At 47.8% G+C, this 25,291-nt stretch overlaps 1 protein-coding gene across 3 annotated transcripts in view; it reads right to left on the bottom strand.

The window, feature by feature from the left end:
• LOC134910609 (lactoylglutathione lyase-like) overlaps positions 1–25,291 on the bottom strand; it is a 90,525-nt gene that overhangs the window by 31,656 nt on the left and 33,578 nt on the right. The window contains exon 1 of one of the 3 annotated variants that reach the window (XM_063918854.1): positions 8,727–9,010. The exons of the other annotated variants lie outside the window; for them this stretch is intronic. The gene's annotated coding sequence lies outside the window, so the exon portion shown is untranslated. Of the gene's footprint in view, positions 1–8,726; positions 9,011–25,291 lie in introns of those variants that run through there. 3 annotated transcript variants of the gene reach the window in all.

Raw genomic sequence — 25,291 nt, 5'->3', positions numbered from 1 at the left:
TAGGCCGACATGGTCTAGGTCGACAGGTCAAAAGGTCGACATGAGTTTTTTAGGTTTTTTTGTGTGTCGTTTTCTTCGTAGAGTGACTGGGAACCCCAATTACTGCACCGTGTCCCCTCGCATGACTAGCTACGCTCGCCATACTTCGGCAAGGTGCCTTGCTCCGGTACCGCTGCGCTCGGCACAGATTACCGTTCCCAATTGTAGTCCACATGGATCGTTAAGTATGCAAAGGTTCAAAAAAAGAAATAAATCATGGAAAACTCATGTTGACCTGTCGACATAGAACATGTCGACCTAGAGACCCTGTTGACCTAGAAACCCTGACGACATAGTTACTGTCGACCTAGAGACCGGATAGTGGTCGACCTAGTTACTGTCGACCTAGAGACCGGATCCCCTAAATTATACCCCGTTTACACTGCACAAAAAACACGGTATCGACCCAGTATTTTGCCGGATTGACACAGGTCACTGTGTGGTGTGAATGGGTCACTGCTGAATTCCCAGGTCGCTTGACCCGGTAATCCAACCTGGGAATAAAGACGGGTTATTCCCGGGTTATTACTGGGTCAGGTGCAGTGTGAACGGGTTACACAGGTCAATGCGACGCGGCACCCGTTCACAGCACAGGGAGAGGTGGCGCGGAGATGATCTCGCTTCCAGCGCTGACTCCACCCCAGATGCTACCTCTGTCCCCATCGGGAAGCCACCCTGTTCACACTGCACAAGTCCACTGCCGGGTCGCACCTGGGAATGACCCGTTTCCAACTCCCGGGTGCAATCCCGCAATTGCAATTTGAACGGGGTATTAAAGACAAATTATTGCATGAGTTGACATATTTAAAAACCATAATAAAATAAAATGTTGAATACAGATCACTGTACAGTATAACAAATTAATACAATAATATCCCAATGTGAAAATGGGAGTGCAGGGAAGTCGCAAAAGGACCTGGTAGTAGGCAGTATGGGGCCTATTCATGAATGTGAATGGGTCAGATAACCACTTACGGCCTAACCTGCTCAGAAATTGTAGGGGTTTTTTCTTGATTATATTACACTTTTTTTTTTTACATATTACACCTACTGCTGCTAATCTCTGCAGTCACAGGTCGTTTGGGAGTGCTGTCGGGCTGCCCGATCTGCACAGTGGTGCCGAGAGAGAGAGAGAGAGGGGGGGGGGGGGGGGGAGGGTACAAATCATACTTGCCTACCTGACCCTCTCCATGAGGGAGAAAATGCTCTGTTCCTGGACTTTCCTGATAATGTATGATTGCCGTCACCTGTGGTGAGCTGGGTAATTGATAAGAAAGGTATTTCACCACAGGTGATGGCAATCATACATTACCAGGAAAGTCCAGGAACAGAGCATTTTCTCCCTCATGGAGAGGGTCAGGTAGGCAAGTATGGTACAAATTACCCAGGCACAGGTCTGATGGAGGGGCCCAGTGGGGGCCCAGGGCTTCCTCCCCCTTAACTGGCAGCAGCTACAGCTTTTCTCCTAAGCCCAGCACACACTGCTGACTGCTGGGCTGGAGTGTGTTCATGGTGGTGCTTAAAATACAATTTTTTCAGTATTTTTTCATAGGGTGCATGACCACACCTCCTGTGAATAGGCCACGGCCCCTGAAAAGTACCTGGGCTCAGCCAGACTCTCAACTGACCTGTATGTGTGTGTGTAATATCAATCTATATACAGTATATACATACAGTGCACCCGGAAAGTATTCACAGCTCTTCACTTTTTCCACATTTTGTTATGTTACAGCCTTATTTTAAAATGGAATAAATTCATTTTCCCCCCTCAAAATTCTACACACAATACCCCATAATGACAATGTGAAAAAAAGTTTTTTTGTGTGTTTTTTTGCAAAGTTATTGAAAATAAAAAACTAAGAAATCACATGTAGATAAGTATTCACAGCCTTTGCTCAATACTTTGTTGATGCACCTTTGGCAACAATTACAGCCTCAAGTCTTTTTGAATATGATGCCACAAGCTTGGCACACCTATCTGTGGGCAGTTTTGCCCATTCCTCTTTGTAGCACCTATCAAACTCCATCAGGTTGGATGGGAAGCGTTGGTGCACAGCCATTTTCAGATCTTTCCAGAGATGTTCAATCTGATTCAAGTCTGGACTCTGGCTGGGCCACTCAAGGACATTCACAAAGTTGTCCTGAAGCCACTCCTTTGTTATCCTGGCTGTGTGCTTAGGGTCGTTGTCCTGCTGAAAGATGAACCGCCGCCCCAGTCTGAGGTCAAGAACGCTCTGGAGCAGGTTTTCATCCAGGATGTCTCTGTACATTACTGCATTCACCTTTCCCTCTATCCTGACTAGTCTCCCAGTTCCTGCTGCTGAAAAACATCCCCACAGAAGGATGCTGCCATCACCATGATTCACTGTAGGGATGGTATTGGCCTGGTGATGAGCGGTGTCTGGTTTCCTCCAAACATGATGCCTGGCATTCACGCTACAAAGAGTTCAATCTTTGACTCATCAGACCAGAGAATTTTGTTTCTCATGGCCTGAGAGTCCTTCAGGTGCATTTTGGCAAACCCCAGGCGGGCTGCCATGTGCTTTTTACTAAGAAGTGGCTTCCGTCTGGCCACTCTACCATACAGGCCGGATTGGTGGATTGCTGCAGAGATGGTTGTCCATCTGGAAGTTTCTCCTCTCTCCACAGAGGAATGCTGTAGCTCTGACAGTGACCATTGGGATCATGGTCACCTCCCTGGCAAGGGCCCTTCTTCCCCGATCGCTCAGTTTAGACGGCCGGCCAGCTCTAGGAAGAGTCCTGGTGGTTCTGAACTTCTTCCATTTATGGATGATGGAGGCCACTGTGCTCATTGGTACCTTCAAAGCAGCGGATATTTTTCTGTACCCTTCCCCAGGTTTGTGCCTCGAGACAATCCTGTCTCGGAGGTCTACAGACAATTTCTTCGACTTCATGCTTGGTTTGTGCTCAGACATGCACTGTCAAGTGTTGGACCTTTATATAGACAGGTGTGCGCCTTTCCAAATCATGTCCAATCAACTGAATTTACCATTGGTGGACTCCAATTAATCTGTAGGAACATCTCAAGGATGATCAGTGGAAACAGGATGCACCTGAGCTCAATTTTGAGTTTCATGGCAAAGGCTGTGAATACTTATGTACATGTGATTTCTTAGTTTTTTTTTATTTTTAATAAATTTGCAAAAATCTCCAAAAACCTTTTTTCACATTGCCATTATGGGGCATTGTGTGTAGAGTTTTGAGGGGGGGAATGAATTTATTCCTTTATGGAATAAAGCTGTAACATAACAAAATGTGGAAAAAGTGAAGTGCGGTGAATACTTTCTGGATGCACTGTATGTGTGTGTGTGCAATGTCTTGGGTGCCCTTAGTGGGATGACAGGTAGTATAAGCAGAAATACTGTGGCATTCTCTTTACTTACTAATGTAACAATATATCCTGCTGATGACCATTAATGTGCAAGTCAACATTTTAGTTTATTCAACTTTAATCATAGTAAGTCCTGAAAGTTCTGTAGCATTTCAGCATATACTATATGTGTGTGTGTGTGTGTGTTTATATATGTGTGTGTGTATACAGTGATTGCACTTACACGCTATAGCGCATCCTTTATCCCAAACTTACAATGGAGGATCCACTTTCACTAAATGATGGTGTTCCAGGGAATGCGCTCTGCAACCAGTGCAGCTTTTATGTGACTGTCCCACCATCCTAATAGTGAACACTTTTGTCCCAACTGCTGGGAGGTATGTCATGCTCTTCTGAGTGGGTACTTCTTGTGTGCTAGACATGCCCCCAAAGTGGTGCAGCCATGCAACTAACAGGGCGTGGCCCACCCCCCTGCAGGGGGCCCTGGGAAGTTACTGTACTGGGGCCCAGGATTTATCTTGGCAGCCCTGGATCTGCAGCACGGCAGACACTGGTGGTGGGAGCAGGGATGCAGAGGGGCCGTGATTATCTTCCATCAGTCACACAGTGGGTGTTTCTGACTGGTTGCATCAGATGCGACCATGTCAGGAAAAGCAAAGCCAGGTGTGGTCGCATCTAATGGCACCACGCCAGGCAAGTGGTTAAACATGCAGAAACAGCATTTTCTGCAAGTTGTTTTAAAATTTTAGGTAATGCACCCATTGCAACTCAGGAGATATTTAGGTTATCCCGATGTGCCTTGGGCATACCTCCGAACATGACCCTCTCCAGGAGGGACACAATGCTCTGCTTCTGGACTTTTCTCTTAAGGTATGATAGCCGGCACCTGTTTTGAACAGGTAAATGGATAACAAAGGAGTTCCACCACAGGTGCCGGCAATCATAAATCATACCCCCCAACTGTCCCGATTTTCACGGGACAGTCCAGTTTTTTTGGGTCTGTCCCGCTGTCCCTCAGCGGGCCGCAGTGTCCCGCGGTGGGGGTGGGGGGGGGGGTCAGTTGGGAGGTTCCCTATCACTCCCTGCTCTGCTCAGTTCAGAGCAGAGCAGCGGTGAATAGACACTGTGCACACAGCATCTATTCCAGTGAGGCAGAGGGACTGGGGGCATAGCCAGCAGCTCACAGAGCGCTGGCCGTGCCCCCACTGTGATGGAAATTGGAGGCGTGGCCCACGATCGGCGACGCACGGCTTCACCACGCCAGGAGTCCCGATTTCCTGCATACCAATGTTGGGAGGTATGATAAATTAAGAGGGAAGTCCAGGAGCAGAGCATTCCGTCCCTCCTGGAGAGGCTCATGTTGGAAGGTATGCCTTGGGCCCCCTGCAACAAGCGATGTCTGCACCCATCCCCAGGAGTATGGGGCAACTGGGAAATACTGTAGGATAGGGGAAATCTAAAGAACCTCAATCTCTCCCATGCTGGCTCTTACAGGTATGGGAGTATAGTTATAAGTTTTTTTTTTAAATAACTATTGTCACAGAATATGATACACTGTGCAGGACTGCAGGAGGGGTATGTTATATATTTTATGTTATATATTTTTTTTTTCTTGATACCCGTGAATGGGTGTTTTGGGCCCCAGTGTATTGCTTTGCCCAGGGCCTAGAATGCTGTTAAGACGACCCTGCGTGCTTGAGTGGGTTTCCTCCCGGTACTCCGGCTTCCTCCCACGCACAAAATATACCGGCAGGTTAGTTGACTCCTGAAAAAAATTAACCTTAGTGTGTATGTGTGTGTAAATGTGGTAGGGGATATAGTAAAGTGCTACGGAATATGTGTGCGCTATATAAATAACTGGTAATAAGTAAATTATTGGTGCTTTGATTGCAGATGATACACATATGATAAACACAAATCAGTGTGAAGCACTGGTAGTCCTGTTGGAGAATGACGGCTTTACAAATACAATTATTATTACTATAACTCATATAAGTGTGTAGGATGAAATGCATTTGCAAGGAATAGGTTAATGTGGGTTATAAACCTAATAGCAAAATAATGACTTGAAAAAAAGTGACACACAACACATCTAAAAGGCCTATTAACTGGTCAGAATCTGTATTAGGAAGTAGAGATTTAACACTGGCAGTCAGTGCCAGATTAAGGTCTTCATGGGCCTGGAGCTGAAATTCATGAAGGGCCTATTGTGTGCTGCCACAAGGGGTGTGACCAGCATGGAGGGGGTGTGGCTACTGGTATGGGGGTGTGACCAGCACTATATATATATATATATATATATATATATATGTGTGTGTGCATGTATATATGTATGTATGTGTTTGTAACAGAAACTTTCAGCGCTTAAATTATATATTACAATAATTATTTTATTAAGAGGGGAGGAAAAAAGGACAAAGACAGGAGAAAGAACAGAGCCTAGAGGGGAGGAAGACAGGAGAGAGCAGGGCCTAAGGCTGATCAGGCCGCAGCCTGGAGTGCTGGGTCCTGGGGGAGGCGCAGCGGGTGCGGACGTCAGGTGCGTCATGATGTCACCGCCAGCGCCCGCAGCTGTTGAGTACAGCGGCCCTGCCCAGGAAAGGATCGGCCACGGCGACTCCCCAACCGGCACCAGCGCTGTGGACCGGCTGTCACTGACTGAGGAGGGGCGCGGAGACCATCTGAAGCATTCTGCAGGTCTATGTGTCACAAGGGCATATTTGGAGGAGGAAGAAGCAACAATATCACAGAGCGAGAGATTAAAGAGGTATACAATGTGGGAGAAAGCATTGAGAGAGAGGGAGCGGAGATGGTAGGAGGGAATCTAGTAGAGGGGCCAGGTAGAGAGGGTCGAGGATGAGAGGAGGGGATGAACTTCACTGCTGGTGGTAGAGAAGAAGTAGGTAAAAGTGGGTTGGCCAGTATTTCAAGGTGATTAGGATTTAGGGAGGAAATGTCCTGATTTCAGTAAATAGAGTGAGCAGGAATTTCTTCTGCCATTCAGCTGTGCTGAAACATTTTTAGAGGTAGAGTGTAAGTCTAGAGTGCCAGAGTTGGAGTGTGGATCATTGGAGATTGAGAGTGCCTGCGGCTACTCCACAACCAGTGCCGGGGATAGAGGTTCCCCCAATTTTGACACATAATTAAAGATTTTTATCTAAATATGAGCAACAAAAATCTAAGCGAAAGACATTGGTGGTGGGAGATGGAGAAGGGTGGGGTGGGCAGAAACTTCTGTATTAGCCTAGGGTGGCTGGAACCTTTAATCAGGCTCTGGGGGAGAGAGAGAGAGAGAGGGAGAAGAATAGGGTCTAGATAGGAGAAATACGGGAGAGAGAAAGGGGGAAGAATAGTAGGAGATGGGACGGAAACGGGAAGATGGCAGGAAAAAGGGAAGGAGACAGGTGAAAGAATAGGGGAAAATGGGAGGCACACAGGGGATGGGAGGAAGAACAGAGGCTAGATGGGAGGAAGAAGGGAAGAAGATATGGGAAAGAACAATGGAAGGCGGGACGAAGAAAAGGGGAAGAACAGTCTGGTGGGGGGGGGATAAAACAGGTGACGGGGAGGAGGGGGGATTAGCCTACTGGTGGTGGTGGTTGGGGGGGAGAAGAGGGGAGGGGGGATTAGCCTAGTTTCAGGAGGAGGTGGGGGGATTAGTCTGGTGAGGGGGGTTAGCCTGGTGACTGGGGGAGGAGGGGGGATTAGTCTGCTGAGGGGTGGTAAGCCTGGTGACAGGGGGAGGAGGGGGGGTTAGTCTGGTGACAGGGGGAAGAGGGGGGATTAGTCTCGTGAGGGGGGGTTAGATTGGTGACAGGGGAGGAGGGGGGATTAGTCTGGTGAGGTGGGGTTAGATTGGTGACAGGGGGAGGAGGGGGGATTAGTCTGGTGATGGGGGGTAGCCTAGTGACAGGGGGAGGAGGGGGGATTAGTCTGGTGGGGGGGTTAGCCTGGTGACAGGGTAAGGAGGGGGGGGATGAGTCTGATGAGGGGGTGGGTTAGCCTGGTGACAGGGGGAGGAGGGGCCAATTAGTCTGGTGAGGGGGGGTTAGCCTGGTGACAGTGGCGAGGAGGGGGGATTAGTCTGGTGAGGGGGGGGGGTGATTAGTCTGTGGAGGGGTGGTAAGCCTGGTGACAGGGGGAGGAGGGGGGGTTAGTCTGGTGACAGGGGGAGGAGGGGGGATTAGTCTGGTGGGGGGGGGGGGTTAGCCTGGTGACAGGGGAAAGAGGGGGAGATTAGTCTGGTGAGGGGGGTTAGCCTGGTGACTGGGGGAGGAGGGGGGATTAGTCTGGTGAGGGGGGGTGATTAGTCTGCTGAGGGGTGGTAAGCCTGGTGACAAGGGGAGGAGGGGGGGGTTAGTCTGGTGACAGGGGGAAGAGGGGGGATTAGTCTCGTGAGGGGGGGTTAGATTGGTGACAGGGGAGGAGGGGTGATTAGTCTGGTGAGGGGGGTTAGATTGGTGACAGGGGGAGGAGGGGGGATTAGTCTGGTGGTGGGGGTTAGCCTGGTGACAGGGAAAGGAGGGGGGGATTAGTCTGATGAGGGGGTGGGTTAGCCTGGTGACAGGGGGAGGAGGGGGCAATTAGTCTGGTGAGGGGGGGTTAGCCTGGTGACAGTGGGGAGGAGGGGGGATTAGTCTGGTGAGGGGGGGGGGATTAGTCTGTGGAGGGGTGGTAAGCCTGGTGACAGGGGGAGGAGGGGGGGTTACTCTGGTGACAGGGGGAGGAGGGGGGATGAGTCTGGTGGGGGGGGGGGGGTTAGCCTGGTGACAGGGGAAAGAGGGGGGGATTAGTCTGATGAGGGGGTGGGTTAGCCTGGTGACAGGGGGAGGAGGGGGCAATTAGTCTGGTGAGGGGGGGTTAGCCTGGTGACAGTGGGGAGGAGGGGGGATTAGTCTGGTGAGGGGGGTGATTAGTCTGCCGAGGGGGGGTAAGCATGGTGACAGGGGGAGGAGGGGGGATTAGTCTGGTAAGGGGGGTTAGCCTGGCGACAGGGGGAGGAGGGGGGATTAGTCTGGTGAGGGGGGGTTAGATTGGTGACAGGGGGAGGGGTGGGGAATTAGTCTGGTGAGGGGTGAAGGGTTGGCCTGGTGACAGAAGGAGGGGGGGATTAGTCTGGTGAGGGGGTTAGCCTGGTGACGGGGGTATTAGTCTGGTGAGGGGGGGGGTTAATCTGGTGACAGGGGGAGGAGGGGGGATTAGTCTGGTGACAGGGGGAGGAGGGGGGATTAGTCTGGTGACAGGGGGAGGAGGGGGGATTAGTCTGGTGACAGGGGGAATTGCTGGATGAACTTTCACTTGTGCTGCTACATAATGCAGGTATTCTGTATATTACCTGTCACTGGCAGCTCCGGTAATGCAGGAATAGGGACCTCCGGGGTATCTGACCTATCGGCACGGGAACAACAGGGAGACCCAGCCTTCTGCGACCGTCAGTCACCGCACAGCCGCGGCCTGCCCACCCGGCATCTAAACGGAACACAGCGGAATCCGCCGCCAGAGCCGGGGATGCAGCATAGGTTTCTGGTCAATCTGGGGGCGTGGAACAGTCTGCCCAGCGCCCTTCTCTGCTGTATCAGCCGCGTACGCGGTATAATAGTAGGGCTGGCCCTGGTACCCTCCCACGATCTCTACACTGCGGCGGTGTCGGCAGCAGCAGAGAAGTGCTGCTGGGTCCTAGAGCCGCTGGATCATCCCAGTGCCCTGTAGCCGGCAGGAAATAGAGGTGCAGGTGGGGTGGTTCTCCAGCTGTGTCCACTAGACCACAGCGTCACTGGCAGGCTGTTGTAGCAGGAAATATTTTTTCCTGTTTACAGCAGCACAGGAGTATGCAGTTACTGTGGGCCTATTTTGCTGATGGGCCTGGAGCTGCAGCTCCATCAGCCCCATTATTAATCCGGCCCTGCTGCAGTGCAATGACCTGAATTCACTGTGACACACCCCACATTCCCCATATTGTGCATTTGAAAGATCCACTGTTTGGTGGAAACATACAGTACAACAGGGTGATATGTATATATAGTTTGGCAGATGCTCAATTAGCTTAGTGATATCATTCAGGTGCTTGAAAGGGAAGGGCATTTCTAAGCAAGAAAAAAAGGCATTTTGTTTCCCCCAGCACACTGAATGATAACAGTAACTAGATGTAAATCCCACATAATAATAGAATTCAGAGATCTTCGTTACATATATTTGCGCAAATGTATGGTTAAGCCCCAAAGCCGCATCAAGGCATCTCTGTATATTTGGGGTCCCTAGCGCTATATCTAGGTGCAGGGTGTGGCACCCCAAAACACCAGCATAAGCCAGAAAGCCCATGGTAGCATACCAGTGAAAAAACTATAGTGTTAATAAATTAATGTTAGGAAGCCGAAGCTATGAAGAAGGTGATATGAAAATGAAATGTAATTAAAATGGAGAAATAGTGTTAAAGAAATTAGTGTGTGAAAAGTGTTAATAGAATGTAAAGGTATGCCACACTTAAGCCATGATATCACTAAGCTAATTGAGCATCTGCCAAACTATATATGTCTGTTGTGAGAGGCAGAGAGGTTCCTGCATTAGGAGGAGGTGCAGGCCCTGACATGCCATATGGAGCATTATGGGGTTGCTCCAAGGTAGGTAGCTCTTAGCTTAGATATATTTAAGTAAGGAGCCGTTATCATGTGGCTCCTTGCTGGTTAATGATAGACCCAGATTGGGGTAATGGAGGTGTGAGATGTGGTGCCTCTGGACTGGCTGAGCTGGATGGCTTTAGTGTGGCATACCTTTACATTCTATTAACACTTTTCACACTAATTTCTTTAACACCATTTATCCATTTTAATTACATTTCATTTTTGTATCACCTTCTTCATAGCTTCGGCTTCCTAACATTAATTTATTAACACTATAGTTTTTTCACTGGTAATGCCTTTTTTTTCTTGCTTAGGGTGATATGTATGTTGCTGTGAGCAATATATGAATAAAGAAATAGTAACAAAATCCCCCAATCACATTAATCACACAGCATTTACTCACCGAGTGACAGGGTCCTCCCAACTCCCCCCCCCACCCCCACACACACACACCTCATGACACTGCTACCCGCGGGTGAGACAGCGGGACGGTGCACAGAAAAACAGGACTGTTCCACGAAAATTGGGACAGTTAGTAGCTATTTGTGTGTGTGTGTGTGTGTGTGTGTATGTATATATATATATATGTATGTGTGTGTGTGTGTGTGTATGTGTGTATGTGTATATATATATATATATATATATATATATAATCCATACAAGTAGCCCGGCACTCCGCTGTCCCCCGCAGGGGATAAATGCTCCGGTGCCTTCCTAGGGGTGTGCTTGCCCCAATGTAAACTGGAGAATATCGGCGGCACTCAGAGTCTATACTCAATCGATCACCGTGAAAAAGCCATGTGCATTTATTAACGTTTCGGAGGACGAACCTCCTTCATCAGAACACTGCAGTTCGTCCTCCGAAACGTTAATAAATGCACATGGCTTTTTCACGGTGATCGATTGAGTATAGACTCTGAGTGCCGCCGATATTCTCCAGTTTATATATATATATATATATATATATAGGCAATTAGCTTGGCACTTTGGATAAGCAAGTGCAACTTATAGGGGTGCCTTCCCAAAAAGTCAATTAATAGTTACCAATGTCTTTATGAAAGAACGAGGCGGCACTCCCAAATTCCATAAATAAGGATTAGTGTATTAAGAATACATCATAATTTCCATAGGCGTCAACGTTTCAAGGCACGCAGGCCTTTTTTCGTCAGGACGTATAGACAAGTGCAAGTGCAGGACACATTTTAAACAACCGTGTTAATCATACCTTTATAAGATGCACCTCGCCCGGTGTACGGACGCCCGCTGCTCCCGCCCGGCCGCTGGTGGGAGGAATTCCTGTGCTGACGTACATCCTGTCCGTCTGTCACTAAGGACGCACCACCCCGCCTACTCCGGTTACTAGGGAGACAGCATCGCGATCGCTACACGGAGCTGCATGCAATAACAACAATGTTCAAGTTGTTAATGTGAATTTCTACAAAACATGTTATACTGAACACATATACATTAAGTGCTAATATAAAGTGCATGTGCATAGAACAAAAATAATAAAATTTAAAAACTGAAGTTCAAAGATATTAGTCTAAGGTCATACTGTCATTAAACTTTAGGATTACTTATATGTTTCATCAAATATTCAAAAAGAGTTCCATATTCATTCCAATATTATTTGCCAGTGCTAAATGCTACCAAACTCAATAATTAAGGTATTGCATTAGATAAACAGGTTCGCTATTACTCCATACTAAGCCAAATTTTTCAAAAGTTTTTTTTTTTTTAATTTTTTACAAAAATATATTCCAGGAGATCTTTTCATTAAGTCCTCTGGGGGAAATAGTATCTAAAATGTGAATCCATTTTGATTCACACTGACTAAGTTACTTTTTGCGATTGCCCCCACGGACATCTATAGGAATATGATCAACTATCTTATATCTCAAAGAGATATATAAGTTACCGTCAATAACTGCTTAAATTTAAGAAGAATAAACTGACCGTGGTTCAATCAGATTATGAGGACCAACGGGTGTACCGGTGGCTATCAGGTACGACTCCCAAGGGTAACCGCACATACAGCCGCCCCCAACAATCTTGGCGGAATAAGAGGCAACAACAAGGGAATTATTCCAACAGTGATAGTGACTTTAATTATTATTATTATTATTATTATTATCCTTTATTTATATGGCGCCACAAGGGTTCCGCAGCGCCCAATTACAGAGTACATATGCACATAATCAAAACAGGAAAACAGTGACTTACAGTTGATGACAATTTAGGACAAGTACAGGGTAACTAAGCATAACTACACCAGTAAATGACAGAGAAGTTCCAGGTGGCCAAAAAACTGCTTGATTTGGGCAGTTGAGGATTATTAAAGTAAGAAAAGGATAAGCACATGAGGGAAGAGGGCCCTACTCGTGAGAGCTTACAATCTAAGGGGAGGGGTAGACAGACAGGGGTGACACAGATGGGGTACATAGAGAGTGTAGAACAGAGGGTTAGGATGAGATTTGGCTGGGTTTGGTAAAGAAATGGGTCTTAAGAGCCCGTTTGAAGTTTTGTAGAGAGGTGGAGAGTCTGAGGGGGAGAGGTAAAGAATTCCAGAGGAAGGGAGCAGCACGTGAAAAATATTGGAGATAGGAGTGGGAGGAAGTAATCAGAAGACAGGAGAGCCTGTGTGCATTAGCAGAGCGAAGAGGACGGGTGGGAGAGTAAAGGGAGATAAGGTCAGATATGTAAATAGGAGAGGAGTGGGTGAGTGCTTTGTAAGTGAGAGTGAGAAGTTTGAATTGGATTCTGAAAGGGAAGGGAAGCCAGTGAAGGGCTTGTAGGAGAGGGGAGGTGGACGTAGTGCGTTTGGCGAGGAAGATAAGCCGGGCAACAGCATTGAGGATAGATTGGAGTGGAGAGAGGTAATTGTCAGGGAGGCCAGTTAGGAGGAGATTACAGTAGTCCAGTCTGGAAATAATCAGTGAGTGAATAATGATCTTAGTGGCATCCTGGGTGAGAAACGGTCTGATCCTGGAAATGTTTTTGAGATGAAAATGACAGGTTTGTGAGAGGTGCTGAATGTGTGGTTTGAAGGAGAGGGAGGAGTCAAGGATTACATGATTCAATGATTCAGATGAATCTCATTCACAAAAAACCCCTGTAAGTCGGTTCACTAGGTCAAAAAACCACAATCCTGGACCAAGCCCACGCGACGGGGGGGCAGTCAAAAAGAATATTCAAAGCCGCCAGTAAACAAGAACAAGGCCAGGATTTAGTGTTTAACCTATCATCACGTAATTTTTCTGCCACGGAGACATCGGTTCTTAACAAAGGACTTTCGTTTATCCCCAGTAGCCCACATAATTGATTTAAAGTGGAAAATTGATCTACACCGTATCACTGACCTGGTTTGGAAGTGTTGTGGACTCGGGGTTTCTTCCGGTGACCGGGAAGAGGAACCGCTACTGGGTCACAGTAGAGATGGCTGGATGTAGGTCTTCCTCATACAGGATTAGGACGGTAGGCAGGAGGCACGGGTGGATGCTTGAAGGTTTCCTGAAAAACAAGACTTGTAAAGGTGCTGGTGAATTGGTGGAGAGTACCAAAAGCTTACTGTGAATGATGTTGAGGTGCTGGAGGCACTGAGGTGCTTGGAGGCACTGAAATGCTAGAGGTACTGAGGTGTTTGAAGGCGCTGAGGAGCTTAGAGACGTTGAGGTGCTTGGAGGCACGATGGTGCTGGAGGCACGGAGGTGCTGAGTGCTGAGGCACGGAGGTGCTGGAGGCACGGAGGTGCTGAGTGCTGAGGCACGGAGGTGCTAAGTGCTGAGGCACGGAGGTGCTGAGTGCTGAGGCACGGAGGTGCTGGAGGCACGGAGGTGCTGAGTGCTGAGGCACGGAGGTGCTGGAGGCACGGAGGTGCTGAGTGCTGAGACATGGAGGTGCTGGAAGCACGGGACGCTGGAAGCACAGGACGCTGGAAGCACAGGATGCTGGAAGCACGGAATGCTGGAAGCACAGGAGCTCTGGAGATCACAGGTACGGTAGTAGCGATGATACTCAGGCGCCGGAGCTCTGCCCGGCGTCTGGATTTGTACTTCCCGACAGCCCCTGATTGGAGAGGCGCTGATGACGTCACCCGTCCCCGGAGATGTCGGACGCGCCCGCGACGTCCACCCTATGGACGCCGGACGGAGCGCCGGGTGACAGAAACCGCCAGCGGGGACGGCCGCCCGGGCAGCCAGCAGCCTCGGAGGGACAAGCCCGGCGGCCGCGGCGGGGACCTGACAGTACCCCCCTCCTCTAGGAGTGGCCCCTGGACACTTCCCCGGTTTTGTAGGATGTCTAGAATGGAAAATCCGGACTAGTCGAGGAGCCGAGACCTCAGAAGCCTTTATCCAACTTCTCTCCTCCGGACCGTACCCTTTCCATTCCACCAGATATTGCAGATTCTTGTGAAGGTAACGAGAGTCCAGAATTGTTTTGATCTCGAAGTCTGTTCCTGTTTCAGCTTCCACCAAGGTGGGACTAGAGGACTTTGAATGAAAACGATTAAGGACAAGAGGGCGAAGAAGAGAAACATGGAAGGCATTTGGAATACGCAGGTGAGAAGGTAAACCCAACTTACAGACCACAGGATTCAGGACTTGTAGCACAGGGTAAGGACCAATGAATCTTGGAGCAAACTTCATAGTGGGCACCTTTAAGCGGAGATTACGTGTGGACATCCATACCCTATCACCAACCTTGTATTGAGGAGCGGCTCGTCGTTTCTTATCGGCGTAGAACTTGTATCGGACAGAGACTTTTTTAAGACTAGCATGTATCCCACGCCAAATTCGTCCGAAGTGTAGTAGAGTGGACGTTACAGCTGGAACCTCTTCTATCGGAAGGCTTGGTAATTCGGGAACACGTGGATGGAACCCATAGTTGACGAAGAATGGAGATTCACCAGTGGAAGAATGAAATGAATGGTTATGGGCAAACTCCGCCCAAGGTAACAATTCCACCCAGCTGTCCTGTGAAGGGGAGAGATAAAGACGAAGGAAAGTCTCTAGATCTTGATTGACTCGTTCCGTTTGTCCATTCGTTTGGGGATGATAAGCGGATGAAAACTTAAGTTTAATCTGTAAGGCCGAGCAGAGGTCTTTCCAAAACCTCGCGGTAAACTGTACCCCATGATCAGAGACTATTTCCTGAGGCAACCCGTGCAACCGAAAATGTTCTCGGATAAATAGTAGAGCTAGTTTCGGAGCTGTCGGTAGACCAGTCAATGGAACGAAGTGTGCCATCTTCGAAAAACGGTCAACCATCACCCAGACGGTGTTGCAACCTTTGGAACAGGGCAAGTCAGTGATGAAATCCATGGAAATTTGAGTCCAGGGTCTCACAGGGATAGGTAGAGGATGAAGCAACCCAGCAGGAGGCAGGCGAGGAGATTTATGTTGTGTACACTGTGGACAAGAATTAACGTAATCCTGTACATCTTTCCTCATGGTGTCCCACCAGTAAGACCTTTGCAGAAACTTGTACATCTTCTGGGCACCGGGATGACTGGAAAACTTGGAGTTATGGGCCCACTGTAGAATTCTTGGCCGAAATCTAGCTGATACGGACATTCTTCCAGGAGGAGGAGCTGGAGTAGTTAAAGCAGCGGAGACAGAAATTGGATTTAGAATTAAACTCCGCTCGAAAGATTCATCCTCGTCTGTGGAAATCTGTGAACGGGACAGCGCATCTGCTTTAGTATTGAGAGTCCCGGCCCGGTACTTGATAACAAAAGATAATCGAGTAAAGAAAAGTGCCCATCTCGCTTGGCGAGGATTCAAGCATTGTGCGGATTTGATATACAACAAATTTTTGTGATCCGTGTAAATGGTAAACACATGTTTAGCCCCCTCCAAGAGATATCTCCACTCTTCCAAGGCAGATTTAATTGCCAAAAGTTCCTGGTCTCCAATAGTGTAATTTTGTTCGGCCGGAGAGAATTTCCGAGAGTGGAAGCCACACGGATGTAATTTCTTATCAGAGGAGTACTGAGAGAGAACGGCCCCAACTCCAACTGAAGATGCGTCAACCTCTAGGAAGAAAGGTTCATCGAAATTTGGTTGTTGGAGAACTGGAGCGGACATGAAAGCTAACTTCAAGTGGGAAAAGGCCTCAATGGCTTCGGGAGGCCACAAACTCGGATTAGAGCCCTTTCTCGTCAAGGCAGAAATGGGTGCAACAATGGTGGAGAAACCTCTAACGAATTTCCTGTAGTAATTCGCAAAGCCCAGGAATCTTTGTATTGCTTTTAAAGAGAGAGGCTGAGTCCAGTCACAAATGGCAGAGAGCTTCTCCGGATCCATGCGAAGCTCCGTCCCCGAGATGATATAACCGAGGAACGGAATTGATGTTACTTCGAAGGTACATTTGGAGAGCTTAGCATAGAGATGATTCTTTCGTAAACGGTGGAGCACTTCTTTGACTTGAGTCCTGTGTTCAACACGATTTTTGGAAAAAATCAGTATGTCGTCCAAATATACCACAACACTTTGATATAACATGTCTCGGAAGATTTCGTTTACGAATCCCTGGAAAACAGCAGGAGCATTACTAAGGCCGAACGGCATCACCAGGTATTCGTAATGCCCATCCCGGGTATTGAAGGCGGTCTTCCATTCATCCCCTTCTCGGATGCGTATAAGATTATAAGCTCCCCTCAAGTCGAGTTTGGAGAAAATGCGGGCGCCACGAACCCTATCAAATAACTCTGTGATTAGTGGCAAGGGGTATTTATTCTTGATGGTGATATCGTTTAAGCCGCGGTAGTCGATACATGGTCTCAACCCCCCGTCCTTCTTCTTCACGAAAAAGAAGCCCGCTCCAGCAGGGGAGGAAGAGGAGCGAATGAATCCCTTGAGCAGATTGGACTTAATATAGTCCGACATAGCTTGAGTCTCGGGAAGTGACAGGGTTAGGGTTAGGGATATGTGCGACCACGACGTGGCGTCTTCCCTGGGACAAGGTCAATAGGGCAGTCCCAAGGCCTATGAGGTGGTAACAGATCAGCTGCCTGTTCCGAAAACACATCTTTGAACCCTTGATACGCCTCCGGAATATGCTCTTCATCCGTCTTAGAAGAGACACGGAGCGGACAAACGGGAGTGAGACAGTTAGTGTGACAAAAGGAACTCCAAGACAGAATTTGAGAAGACTTCCAGTCAATGTGGGGATTATGAATTTTAAGCCAAGGCATTCCAAGGACCAGATCGTGATGCATTTCTGGAATCACCAAGAGTTCCAGACTTTCTTGATGTAGAGCCCCGACCTGCAGCTTAACTGGCTCCGTGCGCCACATTATGAGACCCTTGGAAATCCTAGTACCGTTGATAGCCGTCAACGAAATAGGCCGCTCGATAGGCCGTAACTTTAAATCCATGCTTTGGACACAGGAGGAAGAAACGAAGTTCCCCGCAGCTCCGGAATCCAACAGGGCTTCACAAGACTTGGACACTGAATTGGTGATTAAAGTTACAGGAAGCAAACAGTCCAAAATTGGAGAAGATTTAGTCGTGACCCCCAGCTTGACTCCTCCGGAACAAGCTAGGCCTGCCCATTTCCCGGACGGGATTTACAAAACTTGAGGAAATGATCTGCGGCTCCACAGTAAAGGCAAAGTTTACCCTCACGACGACGCTGTCGTTCTTCCGGAGACAGTCGGGATCGGTTAATTTGCATGGGTTCGTCCAAACTAGGCACAGCCACCGGTCTAGGAGTAGGATTCCGGAACCTGGAACGATCTGAATGGCTACGTTCTCTTCCACGCTCCTGCATCCGAAGATCCACCTTGACGCAAAGGGAAATCAACTCTTCTAATGGATCCCTTGTGACCAACTCATCTTTCAGCCGGTCGGAGAGACCGTTCCAGAAGGCAGCCCTCAGAGCGTCATTATTCCAGCGCAATTCAGAGGCAATGGTCTGGAAATGAACCACGTACTGACCCACGGAACGGGAGCCCTGACGAACACGGAGCAAGTCGGAAGAAGCAGTGGTCATCCTGCCGGGCTCGTCGAAGATTCTTCGAAAGGACGTGATGAAGTTGGTGTAGTTGGAAACCACGGGATCAGATCGTTCCCATAACGGAGACACCCAATCCAACGCTGACCCTTCAAGCAGGGAAATGATATACGCTACCTTAGAGCGATCCGTAGGGAAGTTATGAGAGAGCAGCTCGAAGTGCACCTCGCACTGATTTAGAAAACCACGGCAATTCTTTGGGTTCCCATTATAACGGGAAGGAGTAGGAAGCTGAAGACGTGACCTGGTACCAGCCGGAGGCTGGACATTACTGGAAACAGCAGCTGGAGCAGTTACGGGAACTGGAGCCGGAATTGCGGAGGCTAAGGATGCTTGAATTTGATCCAATCGGCCGGACAATTCCTGGAGATATTGCATCACCTGACCCTGTGTCGCCTCTTGAGACTGAACTCGGGAAGCCAAACTTTGGATGGCACTCGACTCTGTGTTCCGATCCCCCGGGTCCATGTGGCTTGAGTATACTATCACTGACCTGGTTTGGAAGTGTTGTGGACTCGGGGTTTCTTCCGGTGACCGGGAAGAGGAACCACTACTGGGTCGCAGTAGAGATGGCCGGATGTAGGTCTTCCTCATACAAGATTAGGACGGTAGGCAGAAGGCACGGGTGGATGCTTGAAGGTTTCCTGAAAAACAAGACTTGTAAAGGTGCTGGTGAATTGGTGGAGAGTACCAAAAGCTTACTGTGAACGATGTTGAGGTGCTGGAGGCACTGAGCTGCTAGAGGCACTGAAATGCTAGAGGTACTGAGGTGTTTGGAGGCGCTGAGGCGCTTAGAGACGTTGAGGTGCTTGGAGGCACGATGGTGCTGGAGGCACGGAGGTGCTGAGGCACGGAGGTGCTGGAGGCACGGAGGTGCTGAGTGCTGAGGCACGGAGGTGCTGGAGGCACGGAGGTGCTGAGGCATGGAGGTGCTGAGTGCTGAGACACGGAGGTGCTGAGGCACGGAGGTGCTGAGGCACAGAGATGCTGGAGGCACGGAGGTGCTGAGTGCTGAGGCACGGAGGTGCTGAGTGCTGAGGCACGGAGGTGCTGGAGGCACGGAGGTGCTGAGGCACGGAGGTGCTGAGTGTTGAGACACGGAGGTGCTGGAAGCACGGGACGCTGGAAGCACAGGACGCTGGAAGCACAGGATGCTGGAAGCACAGGATGCTGGAAGCACGGAATGCTGGAAGCACAGGAGCTCTGGAGATCACAGGTACGGTAGTAGCGATGATACTCAGGCGCCGGAGCTCTGCCCGGCGTCTGGATTTGTACTTCCCGCCAGCCCCTGATTGGAGAGGCGCTGATGACGTCACCCGTCCCCGGAGACGTCGGACGCGCCCGCGACGTCCACCCTATGGACGCCGGACGGAGCGCCGGGCGACAGAAACCGCCAGCGAGGACGGCCGCCCGGGCAGCCAGCAGCCTCGGAGGGACAAGCCCAGCGGCCGCGGCGGGGACCTGACACATCGGTTCAATCGCTCATTACGTATCAGAGAATTTTTCCAAGATAAGCCACCGGGTAAGGATGATGTGTTTCAAGATTTCTTTGCTAAGCACTGTCAAAGTCGGAAAAATATCATGCTACACGTTGCCATATATCCACCCCATGCGCGTGCCTGCTGCACGTGCACATTCTCTCCCGTGCGTGCGGATACTCGCAGCCGCGTGATGGCGCCTCAGCCATGCGCTCGAGCGCGTGGTATGTGCATTTACGGTAGAGTTTGTGTGCGTCTAGCGGGCGACTCAATTATTAAATAATAAAACCAAATAGTATGTTTTATAGATAATGTTCCCCTTAATAATTACTGTAAGTTTGTTTAATGTAGATGATCGCTGGACAGAGGAATTCCTCTTTGTATGGTACGAAGGGTCAGACAGGGTTTGAACAGCTGTGTCTGGTACCTAACTAAAGAACAATTTATTAGAAACAATCCGGTGCTGGTTAGGTAAAGATTACTTGCTCCTGCGTATAGTTATGGCCATTAGTATTTTCTGGACATTAACTATATTTGCGATTCATTACCCATGCGGCGGGAATCTTCAGATTCCCTCCCACCTGAGCAGTTTGATATAGTCACAGCCCACCTGTTCAAACTAACCTATGACCTTTTGTTATGATGCGAGGAGACATTCCTGTGTCCAATGAACAATGAGATTATAGGTCCCTTTGTAGTATACTGTACTCAGTGTATATAAGATCAGGCAGCCTGGGCAGCTCTCTCACTCTCCACAAACGGTTTTCATCTTGACTAACTCGGAGCTGGTACCAGAAAGCTGCGCAGCGATCATTCCCAGTGTGTGTAAGTAATTCTCTGCAAACCAACTTATTCTCTGTGTGTATTGGCCATTCCCTCTCTCTCTCTGTTATAGTATAAGTTTGTGACGTTATTGTATATTTCTGTCTAGATATTCTGTTAGAATTATATGTTAGTTTGTAGTGTATAACTTGTAAACTGTTTCCCCTTTTCAATATAACTAAAAGCTTGTTAGTAAAGGTGTTGGAACCTTAGCAAGGTATCGTGTGTTCATTACATTGCAGAGGGTAATAGGAGCGTCTCGATCGCTCAAATCAGCTTTAGTATTAACAAGGTTAAGCAGCGTTATATCGCTACAGTATTTCAGTACAAGGTTTTACAGCATAAGAGTATCCTTTCGGTGTGTTACATTCAAGGTTTACTGATTGTCATCCTGTGAGCGTCTGCGACGCTCGTGTTCTCCTCGTGGACTCGAGCGTCCGCTACGCTGGTAGCGTAGCATTACGGTAGTCGCCCGCCTATAGCGTGCTCGACACCACGCATTAAGCTGTGAACGAGCGTGTCGCATGTGCGTCTCGATCACGGCTGAGCGTATGCTACGCTAAGTGCGTACCCTTACGGTACCCCATACGCCAATTGCGTACTGTGTCTCTTACCCATTATTGTGAATGTTATAAGATAAATAATTAGCTTTATCAATTGGCGGCTCGTCTGTCCTCCACATATCCGCACTAGCGAACACAGACTTTATCTGTCTGCAAGGGCGGGAAGGCAGTATCCCTTCGTATCGGGATCCAGTAGTGCTGGCTAGATAAGCGTCTGTTTCGCTACGTTGAAGGAGTGCTGGTGGAATCCGGAACCGGAGGTAAGAACAATACGCTAGTGTCTTTTAAAAAAAACTGTTTATTTCTGTTTTGCGTACACACGCACGCAAGCACACACCTGTATTTCTTTTCATTTGTGTATTTTCACATATCACTTTCCTGGTTGCCATTTCACAATTGATAACGTGCTGAGAAAGATTTGTTGCTATTGGTAGTTAAAGAGTAAAGATAATACGTTAAGGAGTAATTTGTAACACACGCGCACGGCTTGCCTAAGATACAAGGAAGTTTGGTGTGGTGTCCGGTAGATGATTACAGTTAAAGATCATCTACATTGATATAAACGTGTTAATTGTATTTCTGTGGATATACCTGGCTGGCGTACACGTGTCTCTAACAAAGGGCGGGACTAGTGTACGCGACGCAAGGGCCGACGCACGGAGCGTATATTACGCAACGGAGCATCTGGGTACGCCCACATAATACAAATCACATGATAGTATTGTTTTAGTTAAGCGATAAGGAGGCAACGCGATAATAGCGCAAATCGATCTCAGTGTCCAAAATTTTAAGCTAATATAGTTGTAACTCCTCGGGATTAGCCTGTGATACTGAATGAAAGGGATTTCTGCGCAGAAACGAAAGTAAAGAGTATATGAGGTGAAAGAGTGTATATATACATATATATAAGTTTCTAATTTTTGGGGTTGAACCAAAGGAAATCATCGAGTTCTCGTGAAGGTACATACGTGTAAGTGACTGCACGGTGGCTTGGGAGGCATCCCTTGTTAAACATTTAAAAAGAGCATTAGAGTATAGCAGACCAGGAGGTCTACTGTAGCACAGACCAGGAGGTCCAGACAGACCAGGAGGTCCAGGTACAGCAGACTAAGAAGTCCGCTATAGATAAAGAGTAAAAGAGCACAACACCAGAAAGGGTTGGTGCGGTACCCATATAGGCCATTAAGCTCAGGCTGAAGGAATTCGCAGCCGCAATTTTCGATTCCACTGGTCGCTCCGCACATAAGATTAGTTGCTTATGTGCAGAACGACTGTACCGCACGTAATTGTGTGCATTAGTTAGTAACTTGACCCAGTACCATTTGCGTACGCTAGAGGGGTCATAAACGCTATTTGTACATTCTAACGTGATTTGTGTAATTTTTTTATTTTAAGGGAAGTTCGCTGGTCACTTGGGAACTATCCAACAACCAATAGTTACTGGAAAGGGTTAAGTGCTCTTCGGATCACACCCACATGTTCCAGTAAATAGAGGTTCAGGTCGCAGGGGCCCTAGGTTGAGTACGCCAGCGCTAGAGCAGTGTGTGGGCGTATTGGTCGACGTGGGCGAGTGAGTGGAGTACTCTGTAAACTTCCGCCGCCGGCCTACCCCGGACATCTTGGTTTTTGTAAGGGTTCGCTGAAGACCCTGATTTGAAGGTCAGAGGTAGTGAAAGCAACACCTGCAAAGATGGGGGCCAGTTGTTCAGGTAGGGGGCGATCAACCTCGGTTCGGGTTGATTTAGTAAACCGACCAATCGGGTCGGCAAGGTATGTAATGTGTGAGAAATACGGTTCACACACAGAAGTTTTGTGCGATGAATGGGAAAGAATGACTGTGCACGATGGGGAAAAGTTCCCACGGGTAGGCAGTTTTAGTCCCGAGGTGTTACAGAATCTAAGGAGAAGGATATGTCTCATTAAATCTGCAAAGAGACTGATCAAACATTATGATTATTTACAGTTATGGCAACAGGAAGGTGAAATACAAAGAGGATTGGCTCAAGCGGGTGGATCTAACCCTATCAGAAAACTGATAGCCACCGCGCCACCACCACCATACATAACGGGAGAGAAGGTGGTTGCAGAGAATGGCACACTGGTGAATGATAAACATGCACTTAGTAACTGTATAAATGTTAAGACTAATGTAACCAAGATTGTTGATGCTAATATTAACCCGTGCAAGCTGTACCCTGTTTTAAACTTTCCCCAGGATTGTGACCAAGAGGATGAACCAACAACAATATCGGCACTCTCTCTAGCAGCCACCATAGCAGAAACAACAGTGGGCACGGCCCAACCCGTAAGATTAGTATCAAAGGCCCCTAGTGGAGGGACAGGTGAGATCGTATCAACCGGTAAGTACGGCACCATACAATATGCTGAAACCATTTCACCACATGCTGTAGAATCTACTCAGAATGATGTTATTGAACTTAATCCCGTTAGGGTAATTGCAGTGCCAAATGGGAAAACTGATACTTCAGGAGTCACTCCTCTCAGACACATCGCCATGCACTGCCCCTTTTCCCGAATGGAATTTAGATCAATGGTGTCTGAATTCCCTGATCCTAGGAAAGATCTAGTTGCAAGCCAGGAATACATTAGAGAGCTAGGAAATACTGTGGAGCCCAATAACAAAGACTGGCAGATATTGCTGAGGGCATGTTTACCCTCCAGTGTCGACTCAGCAAGATTTTTAGCTGACTGTAAATTAGATGAGGATGTACCCCTTACGGATGTGTACAACCAAGATAATGTAAAGAGAATAAATTTACAGTTAAAAGAGTATTTTCCAGCTGTTGTCAAATGGAACAAAATTTTCTCCATCAAACAGAAAGAGGGAGAAACAGCAGCTGATTATTTTCATCGGGCACTACAAGATATGGCTAAGTATACAGGCATAGAAGACATTAAGACAAATGTGAATCATAGAGAAGTAGCAGTATCTGTGTTAATGGATGGTTTAAAGGAAGTATTGAGGACGAGGGTACAGACCACCCAACCATGTTGGCGAGGTCTGTCGGTGGCTACTTTGAGAGAGGCCGCTATTGATCATGATCGGAATATCACCAGACACAGGGAGTCGCAGAGTGATAAGTTAATGGCCGTAAGTATACAGGCCCTGACCACAAGGCCACCTCAGTATAAATCTCAGACCCCTGTGGGTAAGTCAAATGTGGTAACTTGTTATTACTGTCATAGAGAGGGACACTATGCACGAGACTGTAGATCAAAGAATGCACAAAGATCATATCAACCCCCTAGACAACGACATGACACACGAAATTGGGATCAAGGACCACAGAGACGGAGTTATGAGCCACATGCAGGGGAAACAAAAAGGTATCCCCCAAAAAGAGACTGGCAAGTCACTGATAGATCCCATTTACCCCCTTCACAGGTAATAGCTGCCAGCGCAATGCAGGGAGGCCACCACGCACCATAGGGGCGAGGCCACACCTGTAATCTGCAGCCAGTGAAATTAATTGCGAACCTTGGAAGTGAACCCGAGGTCACAATTGATGTAGCTGGTAAATCTCTAAATTTCCTTGTAGATACGAGGGCGGCCAAGTCAGTGATAAATTCGACCGTGGGCATGAGAACCACTGATAAAACAATTCCAGCCATGGGAGTAACAGGAGTAGTACAGCACTACCCTTTAAGCAAACCTGCAGAGATTACGATAGGGCCTTTGCATACCAAGCATTCTTTTCTGTTGGCTGCATCGGCTCCGACTAATCTCCTAGGGAGAGATTTACTGTGCAAAATGGGATGCGTCATATACTGTACTCCTGAAGGTGTGTTCTTGGACATACCCGAAAACCATGCTCAGGAAGCGCAGGATATGCTAGACTCCCCAACAAGATTAATGTCACACACTGTTGTTGTAAATAGCAAAAGACAAAAACAGAATTGGGCGCTGATATTTGAATTAAACGCTAGCTGCACATTCCTGGGGCCTGGTTTGTAAGCCTCCAATTAATTTAAAACAAGAAAAAACAATCTGGAACAGCGCTTAGCATTTAATAAAAACTTTTTTTATTTTATTGTCTATAAAATTAAATAAAAAATAAAAGATAATAAATAAAAAATAATAATATATATATGAAATTGCGGGAATTATGCAATTATACAGTTACCGGCCGGATTTCTTATAATATACATTCAATCCATAAAACAATTAATATGTATATAATACACAACTGTTGCACACAGCAAGAAATTTTGAAATAATTATATATTTAGGCACAACAGAATAAACTCCACTAATAGGAATGACTTTTTATGTTGACAGATATAACTTAGCAGGCGTCCCTGCGCTGTATAGTGCCACTTGTATTATCCGTTTATTTTGTTTGGACAAAACTTGTATAATTTATCCTTCCTTTAAGAAGCAAA

The sequence above is a fragment of the Pseudophryne corroboree genome, chromosome 4, assembly GCF_028390025.1.
Source record: "Pseudophryne corroboree isolate aPseCor3 chromosome 4, aPseCor3.hap2, whole genome shotgun sequence".
Lineage (NCBI taxonomy): Eukaryota > Metazoa > Chordata > Amphibia > Anura > Myobatrachidae > Pseudophryne > Pseudophryne corroboree.
The sequence above is the reverse complement of the archived record's forward strand: the minus strand, read 5'-3'. Positions and strand labels throughout refer to the sequence as shown.